At 40.2% G+C, this 22,300-nt stretch overlaps 1 protein-coding gene and 1 long non-coding RNA gene across 2 annotated transcripts in view; both read left to right on the plus strand.

Annotated features, from left to right (window-relative positions):
- The window catches only part of LOC138945382 (fibrinogen C domain-containing protein 1-A-like), a 55,322-nt gene that overhangs the window by 5,040 nt on the left and 27,982 nt on the right, over positions 1-22,300 (plus strand). The window lies entirely within an intron of this gene.
- On the plus strand, positions 8,385-16,386 carry LOC138945381 (uncharacterized). Its single transcript, XR_011448981.1, has 5 exons — positions 8,385-8,551; positions 10,258-10,421; positions 10,941-11,014; positions 13,052-13,167; positions 13,732-16,386. It is a non-coding gene; the product is annotated as an uncharacterized lncRNA (long non-coding RNA).

Below are 22,300 nucleotides of genomic sequence, written 5' to 3' on the forward strand. Positions count from 1 at the left end.
GGGCACACACTGACTGACCGTCACACACACACACACGGGCACACAGTGACACACACACCCCTTGAACTGACACACACACACGCACACACAACTGAACACACACATACACACACTGATCATCAGTTTATAAATGTGAAAAAAAGTGCAGTGCTCAAACATTTTTGGGGGTATCTCTTATTTTCTCTATAATTATGAGCCTTGTCACAGTACAGTGTAGGGGAGACTGGGGTACCCTGGGACACGGGGCAGGGTGGGACAGCGCAATTTAGCCATGTTATCTTGATTTTTGTTTAAAGTTCGAATTTGCCGCCGTGAAGGGAAACTACTCAGCCAGACTGGCGCCAACTGTTAATGGTGTGGGCACAGACGTTTGCCAGCAGTCGATGTTTGCCTGAAAAGAAGCACTGTAAGTAAATTTTCGACTGTCACAAACTTCTTATTTGTATATAATGTCTTCTTACGCACCCTATTAAACCATATATAACCAGATTATGTCATTATTCACTCATATTTATCGAACATTTCAAAGATGTTTACACGTTAGATCTGTGGCCATTTTTTCATTTTATCAAATTAACCGCCTTGGGGCAGGGTGGGACGGGGTAGGGTGGGACAAGGCTGGGGCAGGGTGGGACTGTCCCACCCTGCCCCAGCTTTGACCCACCCTGCCCCCTTAGAGTTTTTGTCTATGTCTTTAATTATTAAAAGTTGATAAGTTGTATAACATTGGTTTTATGCAAGAGAGAGAGAGAGAGAGAGAGAGAGAGAGAGAGAGAGAGAGAGAGAGAGAGAGAGAGAGAGAGAGAGAGACGGTGTGGTATTATTAATTCGGTGTTGGCATAACCATGCTGTGCTTTTCTCTTTCTCTCTCTCTTTCTCTCTCTCTTTCTGTCTCTCTTTCTCTCTCTCTTTCTCTCTCTCTCTCTCTCTTTCTCTCTATCTCTCTCTCTCTCTCTCTCTCTCTCTCTCTCTCTCTCTCTCTCTCTCTCTCTTTCTCTCTCTGTAGTTTGTGTAGTGTTTGTCTTAAATCTTTTGTCGACTTTCAGATGGTGAGAACATACAAGAGAAAGACGCAATGGACTTCAAAACCAGTGCAAAATATGAAGGATACGGTGGAAGCTGTGAAAGAAGGTTTGTCATTTCGCGAGGCTGCAAGGATGTTTTCTGTGTCGAAAAGTAGCCTTGGGCGAGCGATGTCCCGTGGCAAAATCTCCTCCTTGACATCTCAGTGCAACACTCGACAAGTCTTTACGAATGCCGAAGAACAGGAGTTGGTGGAATACATAATCCAGGCTTCAAAGTATGGATTTCCTATCGATTCAATGACTTTGAGATCACTCGCATTTGATCTCGCAAACAAAAACCCTAAAAGTCTGTCCTCCAAGCTGGACAAGGAATAAACGTGCAGGTGAAGACTGGGTCTTAGCATTTCGCAAAAGGCATCCAGAGATATCAATTCGAATCCCAGAAGCAGTCAGCTTGGCGAGGACGATGGCGTTCAACAGAAACAACGTTGACGAGTTTTTCAAGAAGCTTCAACATCTCTACGAAAAGCATATCCTGACCCCTGACAGGATATTCAACACGGATGAAACCGCTTTGATGACGTCCCTGAAACCGACTAAAGTCTTGGCGCAGTCGGGAGTAAAGCAGGTGTCTCAGGTAGTGTCACAGGAGAGAGGTGAACTTGTTACTATGTTGGCAATTGTCAATGCCATTGGAAACAGCATCCCACCTTGTCTGATATTTCCGCTGGTGAATTTCCATGACCATATGACAATAAATGCACCTCCAGGGACAAAAGGACTGGGTTCACGTTCTGGCGGCTGGATGACAAAGTCTCTGTTTGTGGAATGTTTGGAACATTTTACTGAGCATGTCAATTGTTCGCCTGACAACAAAGTCTTGCTGATACTGGATAACCACGAGTCCCACATTTCCCTGGCAGCTATCAACCATTGCAGGGAGAAGGGGGTGGTGCTATTAAGCCTTCCACCCCACTGTACACATCGGATGCAACCCCTTGATGTCGGAGTGTTCGGGCCTTTGAAAACTGAATACAACAAGGCCCTGTCAAGGTGGATGTACATGCATCCGGGGACGAGGACCACGATTCATCATGTGTCCACCATTCTTGGGAGTGCATATCCCAGAGCTTTCCGAATGGAAAACATAATCAGCGGCTTCAAAGCCACAGGAATCTATCCTCTTGACAGTGAGATGTTCTCCAAAGAGTTAGCAGAGGAAGCCGAATCGGCTCACCTACAAGAACAACCCCAAGAACCGACTTGCCAACAAGAACGGCAGCTACCAGAACCGCCTCATCAACAAGAACAACCACCAGCGTCGCCTCTCCAACAAGAACAACCACGAGCGTCGCCTCTCCAACAAGAACAACCACCATCTTCTCCAATATCAGTAGAAGAAGTAGAATCTAGCTTCTCCCATGCACCAGCAGATGTAAGACCACACGCTAGTGTTCCGAAAAACTCTCGCAAGCGTAAAGGACGACCTTTGGGATCCAGTCGCATTCTCACTGATACACCAGAAAAGAACATCATTGAAGAAAACGTCAGTGCAAAGAAAAAGAAAGCAGAGAAAACAGCATCTCAGTCCAGAAAAAGAGCGCCATCACAACCTGCCATGGATGTTACTTAAACATACTTTTAAGTGTTATTTTTCTGAACGGTTTATTTTTACCTGTGGCAAAAGGTCAATAAGCAAGTCACTATGTTGGTCGATCGGTAAAAAAATTACCTTCTACGTTGAAAATGGTTAATAATGGTGGAAAAGGGTTTCTTGTTTTTGAATTACTCAACTAGTATACTTTGTGTATGGGGCAGTTTGGGACAAAGCAGGGGCAGGGTGGGACGGGGCAGGGTGGGACAGTCCCACCCTGCCCCACAGTGTGTCCCAGCCTGCCCCACTTCGTCCCATCCTGCCCCGGATTTTGTTTCATTTTCAACGGTTATTTGCTTAAAAATGGCATATTTAATATCAAATTAAGTTACGTTTTTATGTTTTTAATTCAATAAAGTTTATAAAAAGATCGTATTTGTGTTTATTTTGAAAATTAGGTGTTAGAAAATTGCAATTGATTAAAAAAAAATAAAAAAAGTCCCACCCTGCCCCAGTCTCCCTTACACGAGAGACTGCATTGCCCGTGCGTTGAGCAGAGAAAGTAGGTCATTCTAACCTGACTATTTAGCGCGGTCAGATTTTAGTTTTCTTCTATATTCCTTTGCACTTTTGCTGGGGTAGGCTACTGGCCGAGTTAATCGTTTTCCCATGTGTGTGGGACCTGTAAGGAATTCGAAGCGGCGAAGGACCACAGATAGGCATTTGTTCTACTCCCCCCCCCCCCCCCTCCCCGAAACATCCGTCCGAGATGGTGGCTACTGACTGGACTTGCAACTTTCTCAACTTGTACAGTACGAACTGCAGTGACTCGAATTTGAGTTTTGGGATTTCTCTTGCTCTACCTTTTCTGATAATGTTTTACTTAGCTCGTGTTTAGATGCAATACATACTGTCTCTTTACATTTAGTCAAGTTTGTGTGTGTGTGTGTGTGTGCGTGTGCATGTGTGTGTGTAGAGCGATTCAGACCAAACTACTGAACCGATCTTTATGAAATTTTACATGAGAGTTCCTGGGTATGATATCCCCGGACATTTTTTTATTTTTTTCGATAAATACCTTTGATGACGTCATATCCGGCTTTTTGTAAAAGTTGAGGCGGCACTGTCACACCCTCATTTTTCAATCAAATTAATTGAAATTCTAGTCAAGCAATCTTCGACAAAGGCCGGACCTCGGTATTGCATTTCAGTTTGGTGGCTTAAAAATTAATTAATGACTTTGGTCATTAAAAATCTAAAAATTGTAGAAAAAAAATGTATAAAACGATCCAAATGTACGTTCATCTTATTCTTCATCTGACATCATTTTCTGATTCCAAAAACATATAAATAAAAATATAATTTGTTTTATCAAAATTAAATTTTCGAAATCAATTTAAAAACACTTTCATCTTATTCCTTGTCGGTTCCTGATTCCAAAAAAATATAGAGATGATATGTTTGGATTAAAAACACGCTCAGAAAGTTAAAACGAAGAGAGGTACAGAAAAGCGTGCCGTCCTTCTCAGAGCAACTACTACCCCGCTCTTCTTGTCAATTCCACTGCATTTGCCACGAGCGGTGGACTGACGATGCTACGAGTATACGGTCTTGCTGAAAATTTGCATTGCGTTCAGTTTCATTCTGTGAGTTCGACAGCTTGACTAAATGTTGTATTTTCGCCTTACGCGACTTGTTTTGTTTTAGGATCGATTTTGATAATGATTGAGAAAGGAGAATAGCCGGTGTTAGTTTTACAGTCGGTTTTATGAAGTTTGAGTAAAGAAGTGCGTGGTTTTTACCCTCCCTTTCGTTTCCCTTCCCCTTCTTTAGTTTGCTATTATTGTGCCTAAGAGCCGAAATGGCTGCACTCTAACTCATCTTTGATCTCCCAAAAGACTCCATAAACAAACTAGTGTATCAAGAGGCTGGCTGGCTGCCCCTCGATGAAGAAAGAAGACTAAAGTCGGCCCAGTACGTATCAAGAGCAAGTACTTTTGACAATGCTGTGAACGAAGAGCTCACTGCTGAGTTCGACACAATAACCTCGGCCTCTTACCAAAACCTAAAAAGAAAAACACCCAAAATACACGAAGCAACGATCCCACTAGCAGACTATATGTTCAACCGATATTTCAAGAAAGTGGGGGTAAACCCAGGTAGGATGGCCCACATTCCCATTCACCCCTTCCCATTTTGGTTCATGGAATCCCCCATTATCATCCCTGATCATGATCTGGGTGTAACAAAAAAAGATAACCCTGTACTTGTCTCATCAATAGTAAAAGAAATAATCTCAAACAATAACAAAGATCACCTACAAATATTTACTGACGGCTCCAAAAAAATGATGACCAAGCTGACTGTGCTTTTGTCATTCCTGACCTCAAAATAAGTTAAAAAAAATTAAACTCAACAAGGATGTGTCCATTTTCACTGCAGAAATGCTGGCTACGTTATCTTAAGAGCATGCCACTATATCAATGACCCCCCTCGACCTCCAACAAGAGTCGTGATTCTCTCCGACTCAAAACCAGCATAACTGCTCTTCAAAATGGTTCCAGAAACCGAGAAGAGCTTCAGACGGAAATATTGTTCCTCTGTCACCAGATCATTGCCTCTTGAACAGAACTGACCCTTAGGCTACGTACTTCCCCTCACACACATGGATCAGAGGCAAGGATATGGCTGACAGAGAAGCAAAAGAGGCTGTTACAGATCAAGCAGCATTTCATGACATAAAATTAACAAAGACGGGAGCAAAACACAAAATGGCCAAAGTTGCCTGGCGTCACTGGGAAACAGAATTGAAAATAGAAGGCAATGCCCATGGTTGGCTTATTCTGCCCCGACAAACAAAACAAAACAGGCCTACACTCCCCACCTCCCTCCTTAAAATACTTCTCAGAATTCGCACGGATGGCCATGGATGCGCTCACAAGTGCTTTCCCCGTCTCTGTGAATGTGGACAGTTTATATCTTTGTTACACCTCTTTGACCGCTGCCAATCACTCCAGCAAGATTTCTGCAACCTACACACCCTTGTCAACGAACATAACCTGAAACCCCATGAGGTTTTTTTCAGATAAACATTGCACGCTTCAATGGAAGCTAGCATACACCCTGTGTCTCTCAATAGTAGAAGGCTGAAATAGGATATCTGTTTAAAAAAAACAACCTGATCTCCGTTCCTCACACCGAGCTTTTTCTTCTTCATTGTATTATTTTTCCAGTTATCTATTTACTTACCTATTCAGCCAAAAATATAACAATATCCCACATAACAAAAATTAAAAAAATAAGCCTACAAAACCGCTCCAGTCCAACCATATTCCGCGTACACAATCTTTACTTCCATCCCCATTTTGAAATATCGCAAAAGACTTCCAGATATAATTATAACACGATCATATATGTGTTCTCTGGTTGCATGTTTGTTCAGTGTCTTGTCCCCACATAAAGCATATTAACTCTACCTGTCCTAAAGCAAGTTGCGGTTCTAAGAGGACGTTAAAACTAGTTATCATCATCAACACACACACACACACATATGAAAGAACCCATGTATATTTTTATGATTGTTGTTTTGGTCTGAATACAATTTGGAATCTTACTACACTCTTGTTAATTGATTTTACATTTTGTTGTCAGAAGTATTTTGTTCGTCGGTTCGTGTCTGGTGCGTGTGGTTTGAATGCCGTCCTGTCAAATGTCTTTTAAAAACACATTCACGGTAACATCTTCGACGCAGACACAGACAGTTAGGAAGGGCTCCTAATATGGACCACTTTTTGTTTCATGCTGATAACTAGCTTGTTTTCTTGCGAAGAAGTTTTATTTTGTGTTTGGTAGTCCTTTTCTCTTAGGTTAACCGTTAGGCCTTATTAGAGTGAAATAGCTTTGATAAACATTCAACAAAAATTAAATACAGACAAAATCACAAATGGTCCATAATAGGAGCCTGGGCGCCTAATATGGATCAGTGAAGCGGCCTTCACAAATCACTGTAAAAAGCCCCCTATACTTCAAAATAACATGATACAACTTAGTGTACAAGTCAGTCTAATTCAAATATGCTTTAGATTGATCTGTTTCGGGTTGATGAGAGCATTATTTGAAGCACACCAGGAAACTAAAGAAGCTTATCAAAAACAGAGTGAAAATAAGTGAAATTATCAACTTCCACGAAAAGAAGACTTTTTTTTTTTAAATCTCGAGGACTAGTTATAGGTTATTTCCAGCAAGCTTCTTAATGAATTATTGAAAATAGCTTTTAGCTTTTTTTTCTCGATTTGTTGAAGGCGGTCCATATTAGGGGACTCGCACATACTTTGAGATCTTGCTAATATTTTTTGTTTGCACGGTAAAAACTCGGGGTCAACCCTGCTAAAATGTAACAAATGCGGTCTTAGCTGTCATATATAGCAATTTTTGTGTGATAAAAGCTTTGGCTGTGGACAGAAACGAGTCCGTTTTCGGCGGCAAAGCCGTTTAGAGTGAACGCTGCCAAACTGAGTGAAAAAAAGAGAAAAAGCCTAACGGTTTTGAGATTTGTGTTTCTGCAATACAGCGAACAAAACTTTTTTGAGCGCTCAAGCGCCGTTAGTTTTTCAGAACAGGAGGTGGTCCATATTAGGAGCCGGTCCATATTAGGAGCTACGTGAAGCTACCACCGCTCGGCTTTACACACACACACACACACTTTTAATTAGTTGCTTTTGGCAGCGCACACGGCCTCATCATCTGAACTTGAAACAAGATCGCGTAAGGCGAAAATACAATATTTAGTCAAGTAGCTGTCGAACTCACAGAATGAAACTGAACGCAATGCCATTTTTCAGCAAGACCGTATACTCGTAGCATCGTCAGTCCACCGCTCATGGCAAAGGCAGTGAAATTGACAAGAAGAGCGGGGTAGCAGTTGCGCTAAGAAAGATAGCACGCTTTTCTGTACCTCTCTTTGTTTTAACTTTCTGAGCGTGTTTTTAATCCAAACATATCATATCTATATGTTTTTGGAATCAGGAACCGACAAGGAATAAGATGAAAGTGTTTTTAAATTGATTTGGACCGAATTTAATTTTGATAATAATTTTTATATATTTAATTTTCAGAGCTTGTTTTAATCCGAATATAACATATTTATATGTTTTTGGAATCAGCAAATGATGGAGAATAAGATAAACGTAAATTTGGATCGTTTTATAAATTTTTTTTTTTTTTTACAATTTTCAGATTTTTAATGACCAAAGTCATTAATTAATTTTTAAGCCACCACGCTGAAATGCAATACCGAAGTCCGGGCTTCGTCGAAGATTACTTGACCAAAATTTCAACCAATTTGGTTGAAAAATGAGGGCGTGACAGTGCCGCCTCAACTTTCACGAAAAGCCGGATATGACGTCATCAAAGACATTTATCCAAAAAATGAAAAAAACCGTTCGGGGATTTCATACCCAGGAACTCTCATGTCAAATTTCATAAAGATCGGTACAGTAGTTTAGTCTGAATCGCTCTACACACACACACAGACACACACACGCGCACACGCACATACACCACGACCCTCGTTTCGATTCCCCCTCGATGTTAAAATATTTAGTCAAAACTTGACTAAATATAACAACTACAAAACACAACAACGTACAACAACAGCATGGTTGTGCCTGTCGGGTTATCAGTCACCATAAGGTGCCTGTACTTGTCAGTCTCTCTTTTTAGATCAGTGCCAGTGGCCTGTGCCGGCGATAGTTTGGTAACGTCGCGCAGACCGCGCATGCGCCATGTACAGTAAACTGTTATCACAAATGGCGGATAAATCTAACTCGTGCAAAGAAACGTTTCAAAACCAAGCTTTATGGACGTTTTTATGACTACGTACTCCAGCAGACATCAACTTGAGGTCGACGTGTGTGGGGTTTGCTCAAAATACGTAAGTATTCGTCAGCCGTTTGGCTTCTCGAATTAAGTTTCAACTTTGTCTCTGTCTCGAACCACAGGCGGAAGGTATTCACTCAATCACTGGACCACAACTTCCTTATTATGTACAGTGTTTGGTATTGAGTATGAAAGTAGTCTGGTGGTCCAGTGGACGATACCTTTCGCCTGTGCTCGAACCAAATACTAAGCTTACCAGTTACCACACTGTCATACTCATGCATAGTCATAGTGATAGCACTGATACATTTGTACAGGTAAACATGGCTGTTTGCTGAAAATCAGTCTTTGTGAAAAATTGCAATGATGTCTCTGAAGTTTGATTCAGTCCCTAATTCATTCAGTGATTCATTTTGATGGGACGTCAACCCATGGTGAGACTAATAATGATATTTGATCGTATTCTGCCAGTGCCATTGCCAACTGCCATTGTTGTTCTTGTGTGCACTAATTAGTAATTTACTGGCAATAGGAGTTCGAGTTCTACTATAGTAGTATTTTACTAAATCATTACTACTAGTACTAAATACTACTGCTACTACTAGCTTTAAACAAGCTATGGTTTGAATGACCAGCTAAATGCTAATAGTTAATAAGTACATTATTTTTGCATCAGCGAGGTATACATAAATTTAACGAAGTGGATTCACAGCGCGCGTCGCGTTGTGCAGCGTTGCGATTTACAACGCGCTGCACTACGAGGAACGCTGCGATTCACGACGCGCGATGTATTCTGCCGATACATTTCCTTCACAATCGCAAAGTTTACAACAGCTACATCTATCTGATCTATTTGAGAAATAAAACTGTCAATAAAACGAAAAACAGAGCTGAGCCATTCTCTCTCTCTCACTCTTTCAACTGAATTCACCAGTATATCGCCGCGTCGATGTAAAAACGTGCCTACCTCTGCTGAACAATCCTTCTCATTGCGGTCAATGCGCATGCGCCAATCTTGGACTTACAAAAATGCGACCCTTTGACCGATCGAACCATGGGTTAGGGTAAGGCTAAGGGTTAGGTTGTTCACGACCTGATTAATCTCCCCATGTTGGCGCATGCGCATTGACCGCAATGAGAAGGATTGTTCAGGCAGAGTTTTCAGTTTGTGACACCGACCTTGAATACTTGGCAGTCATACTCATACTCATATCACTACATGTCATTGCAATGGCTTCTACTATATATGGAAAGGAGCTGAGTTTTTAAACTGGGATGACGTTTTTAAACAATTATCCGAGTACAGTGCCGCGGAACTGTTAATCGGTGTCACACCAGTTTAACACTTCAGCAGCCATTTTGGAATTCGCGCATGCGCAGATCATTTTTTCAGCGTGGGTTTTTTTCCAGTTGATTTGAACGCGTATATATATATATATATATATTCAGTCTGCATAAAGTGCAATTTTGTAGTCTTGCAGCCCTGAAGTTGCTTTCAAAGAAAGACTGTAAAATGTTGCTGATAATCATGCATACATGTACAAAAATAAAGCGCATCAACAATCTGCGCTGGTGAGAGCAATAGCCGCGCTCTGGGAATCGCTGCGCTGCACAACGTGCCGCGCTCTGTGAATTGCCGCGCTGCACAGCGCGCTGCGCTCTGTGAATCGCTTGCCTAAATTTAAATATTTTATTAAAAAAATACCGCATGGTTTTGCTTGACCAAATCATTTATCAGCTAACAATATGCTTTTATTTCAGTTGGACCTGACTTGAGCATGGTTCCGTTGTCTCCGCAACAACAGATTGGTTACTCAAGAATTGCAGGCATGTCCAGTTTGCAGCATGTGCAGGCGGACCCCGCTGAGTGTGAAGATCTGATGGCTGATCTAGACACAACATAAGCTGCTTGACACTATTCCAAGGTAAGCAAGAAGCTTTGAAAATAGTTACTTAAGTGTTACTTAGTAAGTGTACATTTTTGTGGGTGAACCATCGGTAACCGTCCCCGTCCCCCCCCCCCACCCCTCGACACCCACACATACAAACACGCACACAAACTTGGGTTTGTACTACAACTATTAGTATTAACTACTCTTCATAAATGAGTTATGTAATTCATCAGAGGTTTGAAGTCATTATGGTTTTGCAAATTAGTAAGAGACTATGTGGGTGCATGGATTCAGTAATGCGCAATTAATACATGCAATACTCCTGCTGGTGAGTTCACTACAAACAGGTACTACATTAGAACTGATCTATGTTATTTGTTAATGAGGATGATTAATCGTAATCTCACTGTCAAACTGTCATGATACTATTGCCATTGACAGTGCTAGATCACTTCATAAAGTTATTTTAGTAAGTAATCATATGATATTGATAATTTTGATAAAGTGATTTACTGACGGTGACAATGACATGTTATCTTCATACTATTCCAGGTACAAGATGCTAAACGTGCAGATATCAAGGGCTTGGGATTTCGGCTCCTGGAGATGCTACTTGTAACTCTTTTGTGAGTACCGATGTATACTGGGTGTTTTCTCAGTTTTTGTCCGCTGTCAGTGTGAGATTTATATTGTGGTACAGTGGAACCCCCCAATTTAAGACTCCCTCCTTTTAAAGACCATGTTTTCTCAGACTTTCTGTTCACAACCTCTGTAAAATTACCCCCCTTTTAAGACTCCCTCCTTTTTAAGACTGAATTTTCTCAGATTATTGTAGGTCTTAAAAGGGGTGTTCCACTGTATAACCTGTTTTTCTAGTTTCATGGTTTAGCCACGACTCACTTTGAATGAGGGTCATCTGCCAGGCATTTAGCTGATTATCTGATAGTGATAAGTGATATTTATTAATTTGCTATTTATAAATTACAGTTGCAGTAAACTAACACTGTCGCACAAAGTATGTGACTTTAAAAAAAGATTTGTTTGTAATCATGTGAGCTCTGTCCACTAGATGATGGAGAAGGGAATTTTTACAGTTGAGTCTGCAACATGGATTTTTCTCTCTCAGGATAACAAATACAGCAGGGTTCGTACAGGTCATGGAAAACCTGGAAAGTCATGGAATTTGATTTTTAATTTTCCAGGCCTGGAAAGTCATGGAATTTCAATTCAAGTCATGGAAAGTCATGGAATTTAAAAAAAATAAAAAAAGAAAGAAAAATTAACCTTTAGCACGCCAGCGGCGATTTTCGTTGCCCAGCCATTCCACCACCCCCCCCCCCCCCCCCCCCCCCGCGATTTTCGTCTCCAGCACAAGGCTTGTTCGTATGACCAACTTCTCGTTCATATTTGCATACGAGAATAACGGTATTTTTAACGGCACTTGAGCCAAAGCGAGGCTCACTTCCTTCCGTTATCTCGTCGTGTCGTCTGCGCTGCATTTGAGTCGGTTTCGTCGAAGTTTTTGAGTCACTTGAGAAAATGTGACTCTATGTAATCGGTCAGTGTTAGTCTGTCCGGCCGGCCGGCCGTAGACACCACCTTAACGTTGGACTTTTCTCGGAAACTATCAAAGCGATCGGGCTCATATTTTGTTTAGTCGTGACCTCCAATGACCTCTACACTTTAACGATGGTTTCGTTGACCTTTGACCTTTTTCAAGGTCACAGGTCAGCGTCAAAGGAAAAATTAGACATTTTATATCTTTGACAAAGTTCATCGGATGTGATTGAAACTTTGTAGGATTATTCTTTACATCAAAGTATTTACATCTGTAGCCTTTTACGAACGTTATCAGAAAAACAAGGGAGATAGCTAGCCTTTTCTGATCGGCAACACACAACTTAACGTTGGGCTTTTCTCGGAAACTATAAAAGTGACCGGGCTCAAATTTTATGTGAACGTGACTCATTGTGTTGTGAATAGCAATTTCTTCCTGTCCATCTGATGCCTCATATAATATTCAGAACTGCGAAAGTGACTCGATCGAGCGTTTGCTCTTCTTGTTTGTTTTTGCATCGATAAAGTACTTTAGCGCTTCGACAAGCAAGATGGAGGATGATGAGTTTGAAACTTTCTTTCAGTTGTTTCTTGACAACAAAAAGTATGCGGAATTGGAACGAATTACCGAGGAAGATCTTCGCAATGAACTGTGTATCGCGGTGAAAAAAATGACAGTTCGTCAAGTCACAGTGACGGTTACGAAACAGAATTTACGAAAGTGCAGATGGATACAAACAGTGGCTGGTCCAGTTTAGTGAAATGACAGGACCAGCAAACATTACCGATAATCTGACTGCCTAGCAAATGCTTGACTTGCTTGTCGAAGAGACACTGCGTAGAAACTGACTCAAATTCAGTGCAAAGCAAGCCAGTGTCAAAACTGGCAGTGACAAGACGTAAAAAGTTTGCGTGTTCGGAAATGGCGACCTGTGGATCTAGTCATGGAAAATGTTATTGAGGCTCATGAAAAAGTCATGGAATTTTGTTTCTAAAAAGCAGTGGGGACCCTGTACAGTATGGAAGGAAAAATTTAGGGTTGGTGTGGCGATAACAATAAAGATATGTCATAGTGACTTGACTAATTGATTTGAATTCTGCTGCAGGTCAGTCGCCCCCCACCTCCTGCTTTGCCTACTACAACTTCGAGGAAATACGACAGGACACCCTTCAGCTTGCTGCACCATGGTGTCTCTTGGAGAACAGCAAGGAACAGATACAGGTGGGGTCGGTTGGGATACCGTAAACAGACTATTTTGTTTTGTTGGCCTTAGCATAGAGTCTGGGGATGTGAGATGTGCATGATGTGTTGTTTGAATCTGACAGTGATTGTATGAATTTTTTATACATGTATTGTTGTCACGCGCTTTGAACTTCTGATAAGGCGCTTTATAAATGCCCGTTATTATTATTATTATTATTATAAATAGATACACACTTGTAAACTTATGTTAGTTTTCACACGTGAGCATGAAGGAATGTGCCTTTATGAGGAATGTATAGTGGCTTGCAATATTGAATTTGAGGGATGTTTGCAGTTATATAATATATTAGCACAGCTCAGTTTTCTTGAGGGTTCCATGAGAACAGTGAAATTCTCCTTTGAGGACTGAAAAATATCTTGGATAATTGGTCTTAATTGGAGGGGGGGGGGGGGGGTTTAAAAAATAAGTACATTCACATGTGTTTTTCATTTTCACTGTGTTAAGGTGGGGAGGTCCTTCTCTACTTCTTTCTTTGTTTTCCCATTGACATATTTTTGTTCTTGTCTATATTTTTTACATAGGTTCACCATTAGTCCTCATCCCCAGCCGACTGTTTCCGCTGAAGCCGTGAAGGATACTTCTTCATGTAGGCGTGGACATCTTTTTCGTCGCCATGCAAGGCTTCCAGTACCATATAATTTTGTGAATACTCTGGGGACCTGTCATCGACTTTGGAAGGACGCTTTATTTTATAACACTTTGTACCCCATCTTTGTTGACCAAGATTTTTTAAGCCGAGACCAGCTGTGCTGCAGCAGGTCACTCAGAATTCTAGAAACTGTGTATCAACAGGCTAGAATGCTGGCGTTAGATCAACGTTACAGGAAGCGACTGAAGCTAACCGTCTAGGCAGGATGCGGATATGTGCCGAATGAGAACAGATGCAATGTACATAGTGACTGTGTGTACAGATATATATATATATCCATACCTGAACTTTGTTAGATAAATTATCAATCAATCAATCAATATGAGGCTTATAGTTATATCACGCGTATTCCGTGGGTACAGTTCTAAGCGCAGGGATTTTGTTTTGATTTTTTTTTTATGCAATTTATATCGCGCACATATTCAAGGCGCAGGGATTTATTTATGTCGTGTGAGATGGAATTTTTTTACACAATACATCACGCATTCACATCGGCCAGCAGATCGCAGCTATTTCGGCGCATATCCTACTTTTCACGGCCTATTATTCCAAGTCACACGGGTATTTGGTGGACATTTTTAGCTATGCCTATACAATTTTGCCCGTCGCGATATAACCTTCGTGGTTGAAAACGACGTTAAACACCAAATAAAGAAAGAATACAATTTTGCCAGGAAAGACCGTTTTGTCAATCGTGGGATCTTTAACGTGCACCCCCAATGTAGTGTACACGAAGGGACCTCGGTTTTTCGTCTCATCCGAAAGACTAGCACTTGAACCCACCACCTAGGTTAGGAAAGGGGGGAGAAATAAATAGCGGCCTGACCCAGGGTCGAACACGCAACCTCTCGATTCCGAGCGCAAGTGCGTTACCACTCGGCCACCCATGCCGGTTGTTATGATCGCCACATTTTAGGTCCCCCCCTCCCCCCCTTTTCAAACTTCCCCGCTTTTAAGACCTTACGTTTTTGGATTTTCTGTTCACAACCTGTTGTGCATTTACCTACATATTAAGCAGTGTTTCTTGTATAGAATATAGTCAATGTTTGTAAAGATTTTAGTCAAGCAGTATGTAAGAAATGTTAAGTCCTTTGTACTGGAAACTTGCATTCTCCCAGTAAGGTCATATACTGTACTACGTTGCAAGCCCCTGGAGCAGTTTTTTGAGTCACTTGAGAAAATGTGACTCTATGTAATCGGTCAGTGTTAGTCTGTCCGGCCGGCCGGCCGGCCGTCCGTAGACACCACCTTAACGTTGGACTTTTCTCGAAAACTATCAAAGCGATCGGGCTCATATTTTGTTTAGTCGTGACCTCCAATGACCTCTACACTTTAACGATGGTTTCGTTGACCTTTGACCTTTTTCAAGGTCACAGGTCAGCGTCAAAGGAAAAATGAGACATTTTATATCTTTGACAAAGTTCATCGGATGTGATTGAAACTTTGTAGGATTATTCTTTACATCAAAGTATTTACATCTGTAGCCTTTTACGAACGTTATCAGAAAAACAAGGGAGATAACTAGCCTTTTCTGTTCGGCAACACACAACTTAACGTTGGGCTTTTCTATAAAAGTGACCGGGCTCAAATTTTATGTGAACGTGACTCATTGTGTTGTGAATAGCAATTTCTTCCTGTCCATCTGATGCCTCATATAATATTCAGAACTGCGAAAGTGACTCGATCGAGCGTTTGCTCTTCTTGTTGATTAGTGCTTTTGTGAACAAGAAACAATTGACAAGTGGCACTATCCCATCTTCCCCCTTTCCTCTATCCCATCTCCCCCTTTTCCTGTCGCAATATAACCTTGAATGGTTGAAAACGACGTTAAACAACAAATAAAGAAAGAAAAGAATTCATCAACGAGTGATTACTGCCTCACCATAGCAGTTAGGCCAGTCTTACTAACTCTTACTTTTATTAATGTGCCGTGATGCAAAGACGTTGAGCAGTTTTCAGATGTTTATGAATCTAGGGCTTTCAAAATTTACTGACATGTTGGACTCCATGACATCCAAACATGAAGTTCAGTTACCCCTTTTCAACTTTGAAGGTCACATTGTAGGCGAATTTTTAGCAAAAAGTTGGAACATTGGTGTGACTGTTCTTACTCACAAGGGAAGTGATTTAGTTATTTGCTGATTTTTATTTTGTATGGCCTTCTTTCACCCATTTAATCATTCATAAATGTTCATACCCAAGGGAAGTAATTCACATATATATCTATGGCCAATGTTTTCACAGGGCATCTGCCCCCCCCCTCCCCACCCAACACACACTCACATGGGCTAAAACTTACATGGCTTTTATGGGTATGACGCTCTTAATCACAAGGGAAGTAATTTACTGATGGTGTGTTTTCATTTCATGTGGCCTTCACCGATTTGAATAATTTATTTTAGCTTATCCAATTATAGTGTGGATGAACACTGTCTCCACTCAAAATAGTCCTTTGCTATTGTACATTGTGAATCAGCATTTTTGTTTTTGTCCTGTTTGAATAAAGTGCAATAATTTTACAACCAAAGTGTTAATGTTAAAGATGTTTACATAATGTGTGAAGGATGATGCATTTGAAAACTAATATTGTTAAATGTCAATTGACCTGTGACAAGTCAGCAAAGTGCAATATCCAAGCATGAAACCCGCACACAATTCCCAAACAACATGCTTTCTTTTCCACAAAATTCCATCCAGGTGAAAACAATTATGTGAACGTCATAACATGGTGTTTTTTTACATTAATAATCAAGCCTAACACCAACTAACATGGTGTTAATAGGCATTTGAGCAAGCTTTAACACCAACATAACATGGAGTTAATAGGCATTTGAGCAATCTTTAACACCAACATAACATGGGGTTTTGCATGTTAAACCAGCAATAACATGATGTTAATCACATTACAAGCAAGCTGTAACACCACCAAAACAAGCAGTTTTGCAAGTTAAGTCTACGATAACATGATGTTACTTGGCGTTAAACCAAAGCTTTAATGCCATCAAAACTTGACATTTTTGCATGTTACAGACATGCTGTAACATGGTTTAACATGATGTTTTGACCGTCGCAAAACGCGCTGAAATTCCAGGCAATTTCGCAGCGATAACTTCAACAAAATCCAATCAAAATCTGGCGTTGTCGTGAACACCAAAATGTGATAAACCCATTGAAACTTGAAGTTTTGTTGGGATTTTGAGTAGTTTTGTAAGATACAAAACGCCACTTTTCGCCCAGTGAGTAGTTTAGTCTGAATCGCTCTACACACACACACACACACACACACGCACAGACAGACACACATACACCACGACCCTCGTTTCGATTCCCCCTCGATGTTAAAATATTTAGTCAAAACTTGACTAAATATAAAAAGGATACGAGAATGGCGAGAGAATCGCGATACCCTGTTACGTCACCAGGCCGGAAAGGAAAAGAAGAAGCTCTCTCTCTCTCTGTGATCTCTCTCTCTGATTTCTCTCTCTCTCTCTCTCTCTCTCTCTCTCTCTCTCTCTCTCTCTCTCTCTCTCTCTCTCTCTGTGATCTCTCTCTCTGATTTCTCTCTCTCTCTCTGTCTCTGTCTCTGTCTCTGTCTCTCTCTGTCTCTCTCTCTCTGTCTCTCTCTCTCTGTCTCTCTCTGTGTCTCTCTCTCTCTCTCTGTCTCTCTCTCTCTCTCTCTCTTTCTGCGCCTGCGTCTCTCTTTCTGCCGAAAACAGTCTTTGGCCAAGTAAAATAGACTGCTGCCCATATCCAGAAGACGTACGGTACCCCTTGTTCAAGGGAAACAGAGACACAGTGCAGCCGACAGCGGCACCTCTGCAGACAAGAAAAGGATGCGACGACATTTGTGATTACGAAGATATGATTACGAAGTGATCAAAGATCACATTTCTTACTGAAAACTGCTCGTGCATAGGGTGTAGTACCTAGTAAGCGCCCACCCCCTACTTTAGGTCGGAATTGGTGCACAGGGGGGGTGGGCGCTTACAAGGTACTTTACGGTACTACCCCGCTCTTCTTGTCAATTTCACTGCCTTTGCCATGAGCGGTGGACTGACGATGCTACGAGTATACGGTCTTGCTGAAAAATGGCATTGCGTTCAGTTTCATTCTGTGAGTTCGACAGCTACTTGACTAAATATTGTATTTTCGTCTTACGCGACTTGTTACATTTAGTCAAGTTTTGACTAAATGTTTTAACATCGAGGGGGAATCGAAACGAGGGTCGTGGTGTATGTGTGTGCGTGTGTGCGTGCGTGTGTGCGTGCGTGCGTGCGTGCGTGTAGAGCGATTCAGACCAAACTACTGGACCGATCTTTATGAAATTTGACATGAGAGTTCCTGGGTATGATATCCCCGAACGTGTTTTTCGTTTTTTTGATAAATGTCTTTGATGACGTCATATCCGGCTTTTCGTGAAAGTTGAGGCGGCACTGTCACGCCCTCATTTTTCAACCAAATTGGTTGAAATTTTGGTAAAGTAGTCTTCGACGAAGCCCGGACTTCGGTATTGCATTTCAGCTTGGTGGCTTAAAAATTAATTAATGACTTTGGTCATTAAAAATCGGAAAATTGTAAAAAAACACTTTTATTTTTAAAACGATCCAAATTTACGTTCATCTTATTCTCCATCATTTGCTGATTCCAAAAACATATAAATATGTTATATTCGAATTAAAAACAAGCTCTGAAAATTAAATATATACAAATTATTATCAAAATTAAATTGTCCAAATCAATTTAAAAACACTTTCATCTTATTCCTTGTCGGTTCCTGATTCCAAAAACATATAGATATGATATGTTTGGATTAAAAACACGCTCAGAAAGTTAAAACAAAGAGAGGTACAGAAAAGCGTGCTATCCTTCTCAGCGCAAGTACAAGTTGTACTACCCCGCTCTTCTTGTCAATTTCACTGCCTTTGCCGTGCGCGGTGGACTGACGATGCTACGGGTATGCGGTCTTGCTGCGCTGCGTTGCGTTCAGTTTCATTCTGTGAGTTCGACAGCTACTTGACTAAATATTGTATTTTCGCCTTACGCGACTTGTTTATTTGTTCACTCTCTCAACAAATCCTTTCAAATATTTTACTTAGCTTCTTTTTTTTTTCGCTCTCTCATAAAATTCCTTCTAATATTTTAATCAGTCTTTTCTTTCTTTCTTTCTTTCGCGTTCTCATAAATTCCCTTTTTATATTTAGTCAAGTTTTGACTAAATATTTTAACATCGAGGGGGAATCGAAACGAGGGTCGTGGTGTATGTGCGTGTGTGCGTGTGTGCGTGTGTGTGTGTGTGTGTGTGTGTAGAGCGATTCAGACTAAACTACTGGACCGATCTTTATGAAATTTGACATGAGAGTTCCTGGGTATGAAATCCCCGAATATGTTTTTCATTTTTTTGATAAATGTCTTTGATGACGTCATATCCGGCTTTTCGTGAAAGTTGAGGCGGCACTGTCACGCCCTCATTTGTCAACCAAATTGGTTGAAATTTTGGTCAAGTAATCTTCGACGAAGCCCGGACTTCGGTATTGCATTTCAGCTTGGTGGCTTAAAAATTAAGCGAAGACTTGGGTCATTAAAAAAAAAAAATACAAATTTATAAAACGATCCAAATTTACGTTTATCTTATTCTCCATCATTTGCTGATTCCAAAAACATATAAATATGTTATATTCGGATTAAAAACAAGCTCTGAAAATTAAATATATACAAATTATTATCAAATTTTTTTTTTCGAAATCAATTTAAAAACACTTTCATCTTATTCCTTGTCGGTTCCTGATTCCAAAAACATATAGATATGATATGTTTGGATTAAAAACACGCTCAGAAAGTTAAAACAAAGAGAGGTACAGAAAAGCGTGCTATCCTTCTTAGCGCAACTACTACCCCGCTCTTCTTGTCAATTTCACTGCCTTTGCCATGAGCGGTGGACTGACGATGCTACGAGTATACGGTCTTGCTGAAAAATGGCAGCTACTTGACTAAATATTGTATTTTCGCCTTACGCGACTTGTTATATTTAGTCAAGTTTTGACTAAATATTTTAACATCGAGGGGGAATCGAAACGAGGGTCGTGGTGTATGTGCGTGCGTGTGTGTGTGTGTGTGTGTGTGTGTGTAGAGCGATTCAGACTAAACTACTGGACCGATCTTTATGAAATTTGACATGAGAGTTCCTGGGTATGAAATCCCCGAACGTTTTTTTCATTTTTTTGATAAATGTCTTTGATGACGTCATATCCGGCTTTTCGTGAAAGTTGAGGCGGCACTGTCACGCCCTCATTTTTCAACCAAATTGGTTGAAATTTTGGTCAAGTAATCTTCGACGAAGCCCGGACTTCGGTATTGCATTTCAGCTTGGTGGCTTAAAAATTAATTAATGACTTTGGTCATTAAAAATCGGAAAATTGTAAAAAAAAATAAAAATTTATAAAACGATCCAAATTTACGTTTATCTTATTTTCCATCATTTGCTGATTCCAAAAACATATAAATATGTTATATTCGGATTAAAAACAAGCTCTGAAAATTAAATATATAAAAATTATTATTAAAATTAAATTGTCGAAATCAATTTAAAAACACTTTCATCTTATTCCTTGTCGGTTCCTGATTCCAAAAACATATAGATATGATATGTTTGGATTAAAAACACGCTCAGAAAGTTAAAACAAAGAGAGGTACAGAAAAGCGTGCTATCCTTCTTAGCGCAACTACTACCCCGCTCTTCTTGTCAATTTCACTGCCTTTGCCATGAGCGGTGGACTGACGATGCTACGAGTATACGGTCTTGCTGAAAAATGGCAGCTACTTGACTAAATATTGTATTTTCGCCTTACGCGACTTGTTATATTTAGTCAAGTTTTATATTTAGTCAAGTTTTGACTAAATATTTTAACATCGAGGGGGAATCGAAACGAGGGTCGTGGAGTATGTGCGTGTGTGTGTGTGTGTGTGTGTGTGTGTGTCTGTGTGTGTGTGTAGAGCGATTCAGACTAAACTACTGGACCGATCTTTATGAAATTTGACATGAGAGTTCCTGGGTATGAAATCCCCGAACGTTTTTTTCATTTTTTTGATAAATGTCTTTGATGACGTCATATCCGGCTTTTCGTGAAAGTTGAGGCGACACTGTCACGCCCTCATTTTTTAACCAAATTGGTTGAAATTTTGGTCAAGTAATCTTCGACGAAGCCCGGACTTCGGTATTGCATTTCAGCTTGGTGGCTTAAAAATTAATTAATGAGTTTGGTCATTAAAAATCGGAAAATTGTAAGAAAAAAATAAAAAATTTATAAAACGATCCAAATTTACGTTTATCTTATTCTCCATCATTTTCTGATTCCAAAAACATATAAATATGTTATATTCGGATTAAAAACAAGCTCTGAAAATTAAATATATAAAAATTATTATCAAAATTAAATTGTCGAAATCAATTTAAAAACACTTTCATCTTATTCCTTGTCGGTTCCTGATTCCAAAAACATATAGATATGATATGTTTGGATTAAAAACACGCTCAGAAAGTTAAAACAAAGAGAGGTACAGAAAAGCGTGCTATCCTTCTTAGCGCAACTACTACCCCGCTCTTCTTGTCAATTTCACTGCCTTTGCCATGAGCGGTGGACTGACGATGCTACGAGTATACGGTCTTGCTGAAAAATGGCATTGCGTTCAGTTTCATTCTGTGAGTTCGACAGCTACTTGACTAAATATTGTATTTTCGCCTTACGCGACTTGTATTTTTCTTACGTAGCCTCTTCTGTCTGCCTTTGTTTATTTTGCTCTCTCATAAATTACCTTCTTAAATTCTACTCAGGTTTTTTTTTCCATCGTTGTTTCGATTTTTCGTAAATTGCCTTTTAATATTTTACTCAGCTATTTCTTTCTTTCTTTGTATGGCTCTCGCATAGAAACCTTTCTAACATTTACCTTAGTCTTTTCTTTCTTGTTTTGCTTTGCTCGTTCATAAGTTCCCATATTTCATTTTACTCTGCTATTTATTTAATTGCTCTCTCATAAATTCCTTCTAATATTTTACTCACCCTTTTCTTTTATTCTTTGTTTCAATCTCTTATAACTTTCCTTCTTATAATTTACAAAGGCTTTTTTATTTATTTTTTATTGTTTCGCTGTCTCATCAATTCCCTTCTTATATTTTACTCAGCATTGTTACATTTAGTCAAGTTTTGACTAAATGTTTTAACGTAGAGGGGGGAATCGAGACGAGGGTCGTGGTGTATGTGCGTGCGTGCGTGTGTGTGTGGGTGTCTGTGTGTGTGTGTAGAGCGATTCAGACTAAACTACTGGACCGATCTTTATGAAATTTGACATGAGAGTTCCTGGGTATGAAATCCCCGAACGTTTTTTTCATTTTTTGGATAAATGTCTTTGATGACGTCATATCCGGCTTTTCGTGAAAGTTGAGGCGG

This window comes from Littorina saxatilis, linkage group LG13 (genome assembly GCF_037325665.1).
Source record: "Littorina saxatilis isolate snail1 linkage group LG13, US_GU_Lsax_2.0, whole genome shotgun sequence".
In the NCBI taxonomy this organism is placed as follows: Eukaryota; Metazoa; Mollusca; class Gastropoda; order Littorinimorpha; family Littorinidae; genus Littorina; species Littorina saxatilis.